This window comes from Euprymna scolopes, chromosome 16 (genome assembly GCF_053919585.1).
Source record: "Euprymna scolopes isolate OS-2025 chromosome 16, ASM5391958v1, whole genome shotgun sequence".
In the NCBI taxonomy this organism is placed as follows: domain Eukaryota; kingdom Metazoa; phylum Mollusca; class Cephalopoda; order Sepiida; family Sepiolidae; genus Euprymna; species Euprymna scolopes.
This window is the reverse complement of record NC_136497.1, coordinates 52,911,505-52,924,281: the sequence shown is the minus strand read 5'-3', so window position 1 is coordinate 52,924,281 and position 12,777 is coordinate 52,911,505. Positions and strand designations below refer to the sequence as shown.

General features: G+C 34.2%; 1 protein-coding gene and 1 pseudogene across 1 annotated transcript in view; both read left to right on the top strand.

Annotated features, from left to right (window-relative positions):
- Positions 1-12,777, top strand: part of LOC145295958 (uncharacterized) — a 212,042-nt gene that overhangs the window by 43,500 nt on the left and 155,765 nt on the right. The gene's annotated exons all lie outside the window — the stretch shown is intronic.
- LOC145296518 (U2 spliceosomal RNA) lies at positions 8-232 on the top strand (annotated as a pseudogene).

The window sequence follows — 12,777 nt, the reverse complement described above, 5'->3', positions numbered from 1 at the left end:
AATAAATACCCTTTTCTTGGCCTTTTGGCCAAGATGAAAGTGTAGTATCTGTTCTTACTACATGCGGTACTTATTGTGATATAAAGTCGGGGGATCACTTTTCTGTATTGATTTAATGTAAAATGCTCACCCACTTTACAACCAATCAGTCTCCAAGCCATTCAAGTCATTCTCCAGATCATTCAAGTTGTTTTTGAAGGATTCCAGTTATTTTTTAAGCATTCAAGTCATTCTTAAGGTCATTCAATTCATCCTTAAGTTCATTAAAGTCATTCTAAGTCATTCACTTTTTATTTATTTAAGTCATTTCAGCCCATTTTTCGGTCATTTTAGTTTATCTTTAAGAATTTCATGTCAATCCTACATTCACGCATTCATTCATTACACGAGATCACGCGACTAATGGATATCGGCCTTGTTTATCTTTATATCCTGCCAAAAAAAACAAAAAAAAACTGACGTGATATACAATGATCCCCGATTTAAATTTAGCCCCCCCCCGAAAATTAGGTCAAATGCATTGGAATATTATGCAATAAAAATTGTGCTGATCAGTGTAATTTAATTATTAACGATATCGCAATAATGAAATTTGATTTTCAAATTCCTGTTAATATAATTTGGTAAAAAAAGCGAAACGAAAATGAAAGTACAAAAACTCCGGGGCAATGCCTTGTAAGTAAAGCCAGTAACGTGTACTATTAAACACATCATTAATTTTTCTAGCGAAACGACATTCGATGGCAATACTCTCCAATTAGGTAGGTTTGGAAAGTATGGAGTCACCTTTTATTTGCTTTTAACCTCGGGTCCATTCTGACAAGGAGTAGGAATACCTGTCAGTGTTGCACCCAGTGTTGTTGAGTCGGATGGAATCACAGATTTTGGGAGAGGTCGAAATTCGGATTGGAAGGAGTCACGAGTTTTGGCAGGAGTCGGAGTCGTATTCCAAATAACCAACAGAGAATCTCCATATTAGCAGACTTTAAAATAAGGAATTAGAATCGGATTTTTTTATAATTCTAGAAACTGGAGTTTAAGTCAGAACTTTTGGAATCCTATAAGCCGGGCTTTATACTTTCTAGCCCCGCAACCCTGGTTCCGTCTATAGGTTAAATAGAATCTATCATTTCATACAGTTCATTTTTAAAATGTATGCCTCTAAAATAAATTAAACGATGTACATTTCGAGATATTAAAAATCTAAAGCATAAAAACATTTACCAAAACGACTGGATTCGACTTTTAATAATCCGACAAAATAAATAAAAAAATAATAATTTAAAAAAAATATTAATCCAGTCTAATGATATAACGTATCTGGGTTATTCTTCCGACCTCAACAAATTGTCGTTCACCGTTTTGTTAACAGAAACAGATAATGTCTAGTTGCCACGCTGTAAGTAGCCAGATTAATTGGTAGTTTATTTTTCATTTTTATTTTTAAATTTTATACTAATGAGTCACTACTTACTAAGGCTAAAGCGCCTTGAGGATAAGTGTTAATGAGATTGTCAGTCGAATGATAAACAATACTATGAGAGGCTTGAAAACTGTTGTTGTCTCATCTCTATTTAGTTACGCAATGGACTCTTTCGATAAGTATATAATAGTTTGACTGCAATCCACCCAGAGAGTTAAATAGCAGAAACCACACTTGTGACATTCCGTTACTGTCAAATAATCTTATTCTTGTTTTCAACATATATTTATCATATATTTATTATGCCACTATACTTGTTTTTAACATATTTTTGTCTAATTTATTTCTTAATTTCAACATGTATTTGTATCATTTTTTTTTTTTTTTTTTTTTATTACAAGCCTGGGTGCCCGGGTGTTTGGAGGTGTGTGTTGATAAAAAAAAAGTGGTAATTGACAGGCTCGAACCCGTACTGCGAAGGAGGAAAAGACGTAAAAAAAGGTGATGTCTTTGCCGTTGCGTCCATCGCCAAACCGGAAGTGGCAAAGGTTAAATTAATGCTAGTCAATCGAAAAAAGTGGATGACTTTCGAAAATATCGGCGAAAAAAGCGACCCTCCTAGTAGAAAAGTGCCCAGTTGAAGGTTAAGTAATTAATTTTTTTAGACAATTTTTCGATATTTGTCGTCCGAAGGGTCGAGTTTCAAAATGATACCGATCTCGTGAAAATCCGCTGCCTCTGTCGAAAGTTTTAGGCAGATATGCATACATACATACATACATACATACATACATACATTTAAACAGACACATGAGATTTCTATAATAGATGCCCTATTATTATTGCCAACATGTGCTTGTATTATTTATCTAATATGCCTTATATTCTTATTTTCAACATGTGTTTGTCTCATTCATTTATTATGCCTCTGTTTTTGATTTAAGCATGCGTGTTTGTCTCATTTATTTATGTCCCTGTTCTTTTTGTCAGCATACACTACTGATCAAAAATTGAAGATCACTTAAAGCTACTTCAATAAAAAAAATTAAAATGCTAATAGAATATTTTAAGTAGGCCCATATTTAAACGCTCTTTCAAGTAGTTCATTATAAACAAAAAATTGACACAAAATAGCTGATGATTAAAAAACTTATATCAACATAAAAAAAATTGTCGTTTTTTTTCACATTCTTGAACGATCATGTTTTATTTTCTTCGTATGTTTGCGCGCATGCGTGCGTCTTATTGTGAATCGGTAATCGGGGGAGGTGAATTTTCTATCAAATCTCATAGAATCACGTTTGTTGCTCTGCTAATCGACCGAAATAGCAGCAGACGCGTAATGAGGCAATGTCTTGTGATGGTTCAACAGCATACTTTTGTTGAGGAAATTAACGTCTGGTTAAACTTAGCCATTTTCAGAAACTATAATCGATAAAATGGGATCCTATTAAAAATCTATTTTGTTGTTATTGCATGAAGTGTTTTCTCTACACTTTACATATCCACCATTTTGTTGGCTCTTATGAGAGTCATCGTGAAGTTAACACTTCCAGCACGAAAATTCAGTTGACAAAAGTTCGTTTGTATTTTTGCGTATATGGCTCGACGTAGTACTTCCAATCTAGTATGAATATTTAATAATAAAACAATAAAGCATTTGTAGAATAAGTGATGGTCGTCTTTCTCTTAAGATCATAAGAGATCAGAAATCTACTGGTTCCATATCTCTGTCGAAAATTTCCAGTTCAATCTCACGACCATTAAGAAGGTATTCAAGGAACACTGAGCTGCAACTAAAATTATTATTTTTTTTAATTCACTGCGAATAACATGATGCAGGTCTCTCTCTCTCTCTCTCTCTCTCTTTATTTCCTTCTTTCTTTCTTTATTTCTATCTATCTATCTATCTATCTCTGTTTCCCTCTCTATCTCTATCTATTTATCTATCTCAATATTCCGGTGCTTTTCAGTTGTCTATGGTATTCATGTGCCAAACCCATCTATAATAGTACAAAGAAACAGCTACTTGTTGCACTTGACCGCTATTAAATACTTCAAATAGTTCTGAAACGAAAGAATATTAAAAAATATATCAAATTTGTCTTGAATACCTTTAATCGCTCTTACAAATTTCTCACAGCCAAGGCTATTCTCTATTTCTACAAATCTACCATCCAACCATGTAGGGAGTACCGTTGTCAAACTTAGGCTGGTGAATCTCTGTCCCATTTGAGGGTTCTTGGTAAGGTGAAGAAACGTATCTACAATTTAATCAGACCCACCCTCTCTTCTTCTCTGCAACCTCTATCTCTCGCAGATGTGATGTTGTTAGCCTCAGTATTTTCTATAAATACTATTATGGTACGTGTTCTTCACAATTGTTTGATCTATTTCTCGCTTCTTTTGTTCCAGCTCGTTTGTCTCGTTGGTCTAGTGGTCTCCATCAATTCACTGTTTTGATCCCTCATTATAAAAACAGCTTCCTACTTCAGTAGTTTATTTCGAAAAACTGAACTGCAAGCTTGTAGAAGTCTCTTCTTACTCACTGTTTTTCATTCTACCTATGGGTTTGACATTTTCAGTTTAAGGTCAATAGGCATCTCCTGTCTTTGCTATAATCTTTTTAGCTCCTTACATCAAGTGGCTTCATTTTTATCTGGTGCGATTTCCATAAAAAAAATAACGTTAGAAGATTCGAATAAGCAGCTTGACATGTCTTCGTAGAGAATTCGGAAAATGAAACCGATCATTTTGTTTTCTTCCCAGTCGTTCGGATGATTAAATAAATATTCCAGTGAACTCGGGAATTGTCGAATTATTTATTTGTCCCATTGGTCGGAGAAGGCGTTGAGCATTCCTTCGTAGTGTGTTGAAAGAAGTAAGGCGCGTTTTGGGTTAAACCATGCGCTTTTAGTGGCTTTTAATAAAATTCGCATTCGCATTAAGTGTTCGTTGAGAGACATGCTGAAGGTTTCTCAGGGAGAACATCTAACGAATATATGTTCGGCTGAATCGTTCGTATCGTGTCAGAGAGAGAGAGAGAGAGAGAGAGAGAGAGAGAGAGAGAGAGAGAGAGAGAGAGAGGGAGGGGTCCCTCAATTTACGTCACGCAGAGCTAGGAACGGGATATTCTTGTACGTATTTTCGTATTGTCCGTTGCGCCGTTGTTTAGATAAAAAGAAGAGTTTTATGATTACAGGTAATGTTGGAGTTTATGAATCTGTTCAAAGTAATGGTGTTAGCAATAAGATTTAAAGAACAAAGAATAAATAAATGATGTTATAACAACAAGGTATATATTTACAATAAGCCTTCAAATTATGATGTAATTTGCAGGCTCAACATATGTGATGAAATAGATGTCCTACCAACACTTGTTTTTACATCTTCCATAATAGCTTTTGATCTTTCTAACAAAGATAATACGTTTAACGATGCGGGTGTTTGTTGAAGCAAAGAGCATATGTGTATGATCAAGGGAAACAACTCTCGTTAACGAAGAACCAGCTTGATTTGCATGCATATGAGTTTATTCTCATAACGGGACTTACAAAACATGTAAAATGGTACTTAATATGATATACAAAACCACGTAAATAATTTTTTAAAAGAGAATACAATGCTGTTTCAGCTACAATACAAAAAGCACATGTCTTTTAGTAGATAGAGAATGTATTTGTGAGCAATGGATAAGCAAAAACTACTTAGTTGTAATAGTGTCCTTGAAGTGCATGCGGATGCTATCAGAAATGGCGCCAAAACACCGCGTCAGGGTTCGTAATGGCCATACTAAGATGGTAGCCGTTCGGACTATGTCCAACAGCCTTATAGAACTGGCCAGGAAGAGACTAAGATTTCGTGTTTAAATTCACACAAAAGTGAAATGAGTCTCAATTTCTGGATAGTAGAATGCACTCCCTAATTTTGGGCAGAATGAATACAGGAGAGATAATTCTGCGACCAAAACAATTAGATAATCAAAGTATAATACACTTGAATATATAATATTTAGTGCTTATTTAGGTCCTTGCCCAGGGCCAACAAAATTTATTCGATAATTTCCGACAACAGATTACAAGAACGGCCGAAAAGCAAAGATATAAATAAAAGCAACGCCCAAAAAATGAAAACAAAAACAAAGAAATATTTGATTTATTTATGTTGTTGCATTTTATTTATTTATTTTTATTTTAGTAGGTCGTATATTTTGAATTGGATATATTATTAAGTAGCAATCAATAGTCATGTCAGGGCGATTGCCTTTGGAATTTCCTTCCTGCTACCTGTTTCCCCGACCGTGTGAATATACTGAAATTTCCATGTAATCCAAACAAACATCTTGCAGCTCAACTCCTCAACCAGGTTGTCCCTATAAATCTGGCAACTATCACGGTAGTTCCTTAAGTATTAATGATAATATGTCTTGATTTAGAGTGGATAAAAGTTTTTTTAAAAGAACGATTGGAATAACTGTTGTCTCTTAGAGTAAATTTTGAAATACTCACTCCAGACGAGGGCTCAATATATCTGAATCTTTGGTGATTATAATGTCTCAAATAAGGAGGAGCATAACGAATAAAATAATGAGATTTCAAGGAGGAAAGACTGTGTGCTCTCCCCGAAATTGGGACAGCTTGCGCAATGTGATCGAATATAGCAAGACGGGCTATCCGTTTCTCTTCCCTCTCTCTCTCTCTCTCTCTCTCTCTCTCTCTCTCTCTCTCTCTCTCTCTCTTTCTCTCTCACACACACGCACGAAAATAGCCTGTCTTTTACGGTTCTTTTCTGTTTTAAGTAAATCTTATTAAAAACTGAAAATTGGTGTCCGGATAGTTTTGTGTCAACAGACGATCAACAACTTGGGTTCACAATGTCGATGGTGACGACGACATCTATATATATATAAAAGCGAAAATGTATGTATGTATGTATGTATGTACGCTTTTCCTCGATGTCCACAAAAGGCTTCTTTCAGAGAAGCGCTCGCTCGCTTTACAACTTCTTAAAACTTTTTATATCATCTATAAATTGTAATATCTCACACTTAACCACGGAGCTTGCCTGTCTATTTAATTTTATTGACTTTAAAACGTTAATTATTCCACATTTCCCGCATTGGCACGCGTTACATTCGGTTTTCGGTATAAAAAAAAGCGAAACTCGACTCTAATTACAGTGGTCTTTAGAGAGCTAAGTAACGTTTGGTCAATGTCGGCTTCGTCATATCAGACGGTAGCTTTCATTTCGAGAGCTTTTTTCCCCGAACTTAGTTAAAAACAAACAAACCGATTTATTTATTTAAAAACTGTCCCGCACAAAATCGTAACTGCTGAATAGCTATCGCCCTCACGTCAATAACTCGTCAAAAACGCGCACCTGTTTTTTTTCACACTTTACTATTTTCCAACTGCGCGTCAAGGCTTCGTTTTTTTTTTAACTTGTAAAAAACGGGCACCTGTTTTTTTTCACATTTTACTATACGCGTCAAGTCTTCGTTTTTTTGTACACACACCTACAAACACCCGGGCAACGCCGGGTACCCCTCGCTAGTAATGTATAAAGGTTTTATACATATGCTCAGTAGGTGAAAGTGCAACAGGTGCTGCGTGAATAATCGGTTGATATATTCACTACAGAATAATGTTGCAAATTTTAAATCAAGTGAAGAAGAATTATAAAACACGTGTGAAACTTTCAGCGTTAATTTTGGAACTAGCTAAAAATGTAATACCGCGTAAATGCGGCAACAACCACCGCAACAACAAATGCGGTGTTGCTGCAACTTTATTTCGAGTAGTTAACGGCAGCTTACTCACATATTAAAGCGCTTATACATCAATATATGTTAACAAAACAGCATTAGGTGTTGTTCTACTAAGAAACAGTTTTCTTTTTTGGTGCCCCATATGATAACGTACAATTACACAGTTTGCTAAAGCACAACGTGACTTCAACTAGTATCATTTTTTTAATGCATTGCATTTGGTGTAGATTTTCGAAGACTTGGCTGGATGAGATTTCTTTTATTTATTTATTTGCGGACTGTTATCCTCATCTTCATAGTTGTTCATTCACCACGTTTCGGCCAGCTATTCCTGTGACCTTCTTCAGGTGGTTAACCGCGATGGAATAGGAGTGCCAAATCTCTATGTATCTTCAGTAATTACTGCCTTCTATATTTGTTGTTGTCTCACCACATTTTGGCCAACTAATCCTCTGGCCTGATTTGGGTAGGATTGAAACCGCTATCTTCAGACAATGCTCACCTGGAACCGTAGTGATTCAACGCCTTTATTCACTGTGCCACGGGCTCCGAAACGTGTTGACACAACAACAACTAGGAAGATGAAGATAACAGTCTACAAATAAATAAAAATATATATATAAATTACTCATCTCAAAAGATTCCAATAAAACAAAAATATGAAATTTCTTTTATTAAAAATCACGTTAGAAGATTCGAATAAGTCGCTTGACTTGTTTTCATAGCGAGTTTGAAAAATAAAACCGATGATTTTGTTTACTTCCCAGTAGTTCACGAATATATAAGATAACATGCATCATCTGTTCTGTCCTCAGTCAGATGATGAGAAACCTTGAGGCAATTTAAATTTTTGTCCCATACAGAGTGTCCCTTCAGAAGGAATTGGAAATCCCCTCACGTATAAAAAAAGATAACCTTATGTTATACAAGTAAATAGGAACTGCTGTATATGCAAGGATAGCATTACTTATACAGCAGTTACTATTTCCTATAACTGAAGATGGTGTTATCTTGTGCAGATTCAAACACCTATAAAACAATGGTTATATATACAGGGTGGAACGATAAAAATATTGCCCTAAAGAAAGCAACACTACAGCTTTATTTTAAAACTATTATTAAAAAATTCAATCCAGGTAAATTAATTATGTAGTAGAGCTGACATCTATTCAATGTAGCCGCCTTCAACCTCAATCACCGCCTCGATACAGGTCCGAAACTAGGAGCATGCCTTCTTCACAAGCGCCGACGTGAGCTCAGCGAATACTTGGATGGCGGCGATCAAGCTAGCTTTGGTGTTGTAAGAGGTCATGTTGGTGATGTTCTCGACGTATGAGCAAATGAAGTAGTCCAGGGGGTTCAGGTAGAGAGTGGAGGAGGGCCAGTGAGAGAAAAGTACAAAGATACAACACTACTTCTGAAACTAAGCCTGGGCCCTTTGAACTTGCACCAAGGTATCACCTCACTCTTCAGCACATCCAGGTACACTTTGGTGTTGACTTTCAAGCTGACTTCGAGGATGTGAAGTGGCATGATGTGACCCTCACTTGAAACGACACCAAAGACCGTAGATGTGGTCAGAAACTTTGTTTTTATCACCTTATGCACGTGGCAATCCAGCAAGATGCATTTTGAGAGTGTTGGCAATGGTCGTGTTTTCATAACATGGATCGGTATAGAACATGAGTTGTACAGCGGCGCATCTCCGATCTCGCTCGTTGAACATTATGTCAGTTTCAAACATGATAACAGGCTCCTATTGGCCAATTACTAGTATTAGATGATCTGCAAAAAAAAAAAAGAAAAAAAAGAAAGAAAGAAGATCGGTTTTCATCAAACGGAAATGGAATCATATCGTCATGACGACAATTTTATCGTTCCATACTGTACAGCTTAGGTTATAAAGATAGACTCTAACCCTTGCATGACTAAAAGGGACAGCTTTTCATGTTACACAGTTTTGGCATCACCTAAATAAGCGTCAGTGGTTGATCTATTAGTTTCAGTTTCTTTTTTTTTCACTTAATGTTAACAAACAATAAATTATTTTATTCCTAAACCATGTTAATAAGAGAAGCGAATAAATGCAGACTCTTGCTAACAACTTTGTAAAACGCTGTATACGCAGCGTTATGCTTGCGCACACAGTGACTCCACGTGTAGTGAGTGTTCATTCTTTTCTTCTTTTTTCTTCTTTTTTAATTAATATTCGGACCAAGAACACAGTATAGTATCTGTTCTGATGCTAGACTTCATCTTTTCTGTCCTCTGTCAGTGAGGGAGAAATCCTTCATGACTGAGACAATTTTTATTTTCGTTCCTATTCAGAGTGTCATTTTGGAAAGGGGACTGGATTTTCCCCACATTAAAAACTGACCTTGTGTCTAACTGTGCCTTCGTGGGGAGGCAAGTAAACAGGAACAATGTTCAAGATTAGATTTGTCTCTATCGGTTTTTACTCCGATTACGATCCGGATGAAATGAAAGTCGTGATTATTCATTCATTGCTAATGTCTCTTTTTCCGTCTTGAACTAGCCCGGGTCTCATCAACCTTTATACAGCCTTTCTAACTCTAATCATCAAGAGAAATGAACCGGGTAATTATCCTAGTAATAACGTCATTAAAGCCTCAACGACCGTGTTGACACTTTTTGTCATGCGATCCATCTCCGCCTGTTCTTCTCCGTGAATTGATGACGACAAATCATTAATTAAAGTCTCGTTTCCGGCAACAATCCCTCGGAATCCGACAATGTCCGCTCGAATGTCAACAAAGGTCACTTCCGCCTACTTCTATCCTACTGCGACGGTAACTACCCCTAACCAGTAAAAGTGTTAAGTCTTCCGGGTCTCCTACTTTTCCTTCCCACGACCAACCAGTCAACAACTGGTTTCAAACACCGGGCAAGAATACCCAAAAGTTTAAAGAGACTTTCCCAGGCGTTTTTCCAGTCATAAAAGTCAAATGATGTCATCGGGATTCTCGCGTGCAACATTAGATATATAATAAGTCGCATTTAACCATTTACAAAAAAAAACAAAAAAAAAACACCTATGTGGGTCACACACGAGAAAGGAACAGAGCTAAAAAATATATATTTATAAAAAGTATTTGATTAGATAACATATATTGGGCGATCTTTTGCAACATCCAACAAACAGAAAGAGTAAAGTTTTTCCCGGCTTGAGGCAGTTACTAGTCTAGTCACACTGAAGAGCTGTGATACAACGAGCCCATCTATATGTGAAGTAATACACATATATATGTCTGTTGTTTCCTTCCTCTATATTATAATCGCTACTATATATAATGTGGGAATTAGCACTGCGTCCGTCTATTAGAAATTTGTCTGCTTGTATCTTTAATAGAAATATATTAGTTTTTCTGTTTTATTATGAAATGTTGGTTTAATTTTTCTGATCGGTATTGATTCTTTTAATCTGAGATTTCCCTGGTCTCTTTCAGTTGTTTATATTTTAACAGTTATGTTTTTATTGGGGTTATGCTTGTAAGACACGTGTTTGTAAAAAAAAAACGTGATCTTGGTGGTAATATGTTCTTTGATCCGGATATGCAACGGTCTGATTGAACTTCCGATATATGATTCATTGCATATGGTACACAAGCAGATGAATTACTTTCTTTAGACGACCACAATGCTAATTCCCACAGTTAAAAAAGTTACCGAATTCCATACTAAGATATAATTATGTCAATTAGATTAGATAAGAAAATTTAAACAGGAATACATAATTAATTCCCTTAAATCAGAAAATATGTTGAAAAGCCAAAACAATGGATTTACGTCCCCTTAACAATTAACGTAATTTTTTAACTTAAAAATAAACAGTGCTCAGGACAAAGTTTAAACGTAACGGTCGCTTGAGTTAAACCAAAGTCGATAGCATAAGAGTGGATGTACAATTCTACCCTTGAAGATGAGAGATGCTCTCGAAAAATTTGGGGAATATATACCATCTACAGTTGAAAAATACCATCTATAATCATGTAAATAAATAATAAAAATATTATTGAATTATCATTATTTATTTATCTGCTTACAACGACTGGATAATTCCTGCATTGACAAGCCTTCAAACACACCTATTAGTCGTTAAACAATGCTTCAAGCAAACCATGACATACTTCTTATATATATATATATATATATATATATATATATATATATATATATATATATATATATATATATATATATATATATATATATATTCCCCTGAATTAAAGTTTTGGGCACACACACACACACACACATATGTATATTGCCTTTTATATAATAGACTAGCGTTAAGAAAAGTCAATCAAACCGAAACGACGATACGATAATTTGCAAAAAATGGCGATGCGAAATGATAATAATAATGATTACATACTTACTATTATAGTAATAATAATAAATAATAATAATGATAATAAAAACGATAAATATAATAATACCAATAATGATTACAATAATACTAATGACAATGAATGATAATAATAATGATGATAATTACAACCACACAACAATAACATTATTAATAATGAATTAATTAATTACAATAAAATAATGTTAATAATAATAATAATAATAATATTAATCATAATAACAATGATAATAATGACAATAATAGTAAGAAGAAACAAATATAGAAAGCATGATGATAATAATAATGATAATCATGATTATAATAATAATAATAATAATAATAATAATAATGGTAACAATTATAATAATAATAACAACAACAACAAAATAATAAAATAATAATAAAAATACATATTAAAATAATAATAATAATAATAATAATAATAAGAAGAAGAAGAATGATAGTAAAACTAATAGTAATAATGTTAATTATGATGATAGTAACAATAACATAAAGCTGTTTAAAAATCAATTAAAAATAATATTTTAATAATTAGTAACGAAAAATCCTACACTTAATTTTCATAAAATAAGATTTACTTCAAATTCCAAAAGGTTTAAGTTTATGAAATGATAAGGTATACGTAATTTACAATTTCAAATATACATGGTAAATATTAGAAATTTAAATTTTAATCTCTAAGGATTAGAGTTAAGAAATTAGCATTAAAAATTCGGGTAAAAACACTATAGAATCATTTAAAATAGTCGAAATCTTAGACAGTGGAGGAAAGAGAATATTCGAAGAAAAATCGTAGCAATTTTTTAGCCAATCATCAAAAGGTTAAGACTAAAAATTTAAATATAAGATAAAAAATTAAAATTAAAGTCAAATTATACCTATTGTAACAAGGCACTGTAAATTTTAATAAACTGATTTCGAATTAAAGTTTAAAATATGAAAGTAAAGTATCACCGTTCAATTGTTCTATACAAAAAAAACTTTATTTCGAACGTGCCCTTGTTTTATCAAAGAACCTACTATTGATTTTATACGCCAAGCTTGTCTGCTTCTGTAGGGATAAGACTTCTTTTGTGACGTTAGGCTCTATAAGGGTGTTAACTGTGGCCAAAATCGGACCGTTCCTTCTTAAATCGATTATCGGTTTTCGATACGTATCGGCAGTTCTGATACAAAACGTATCTAAGAACACTA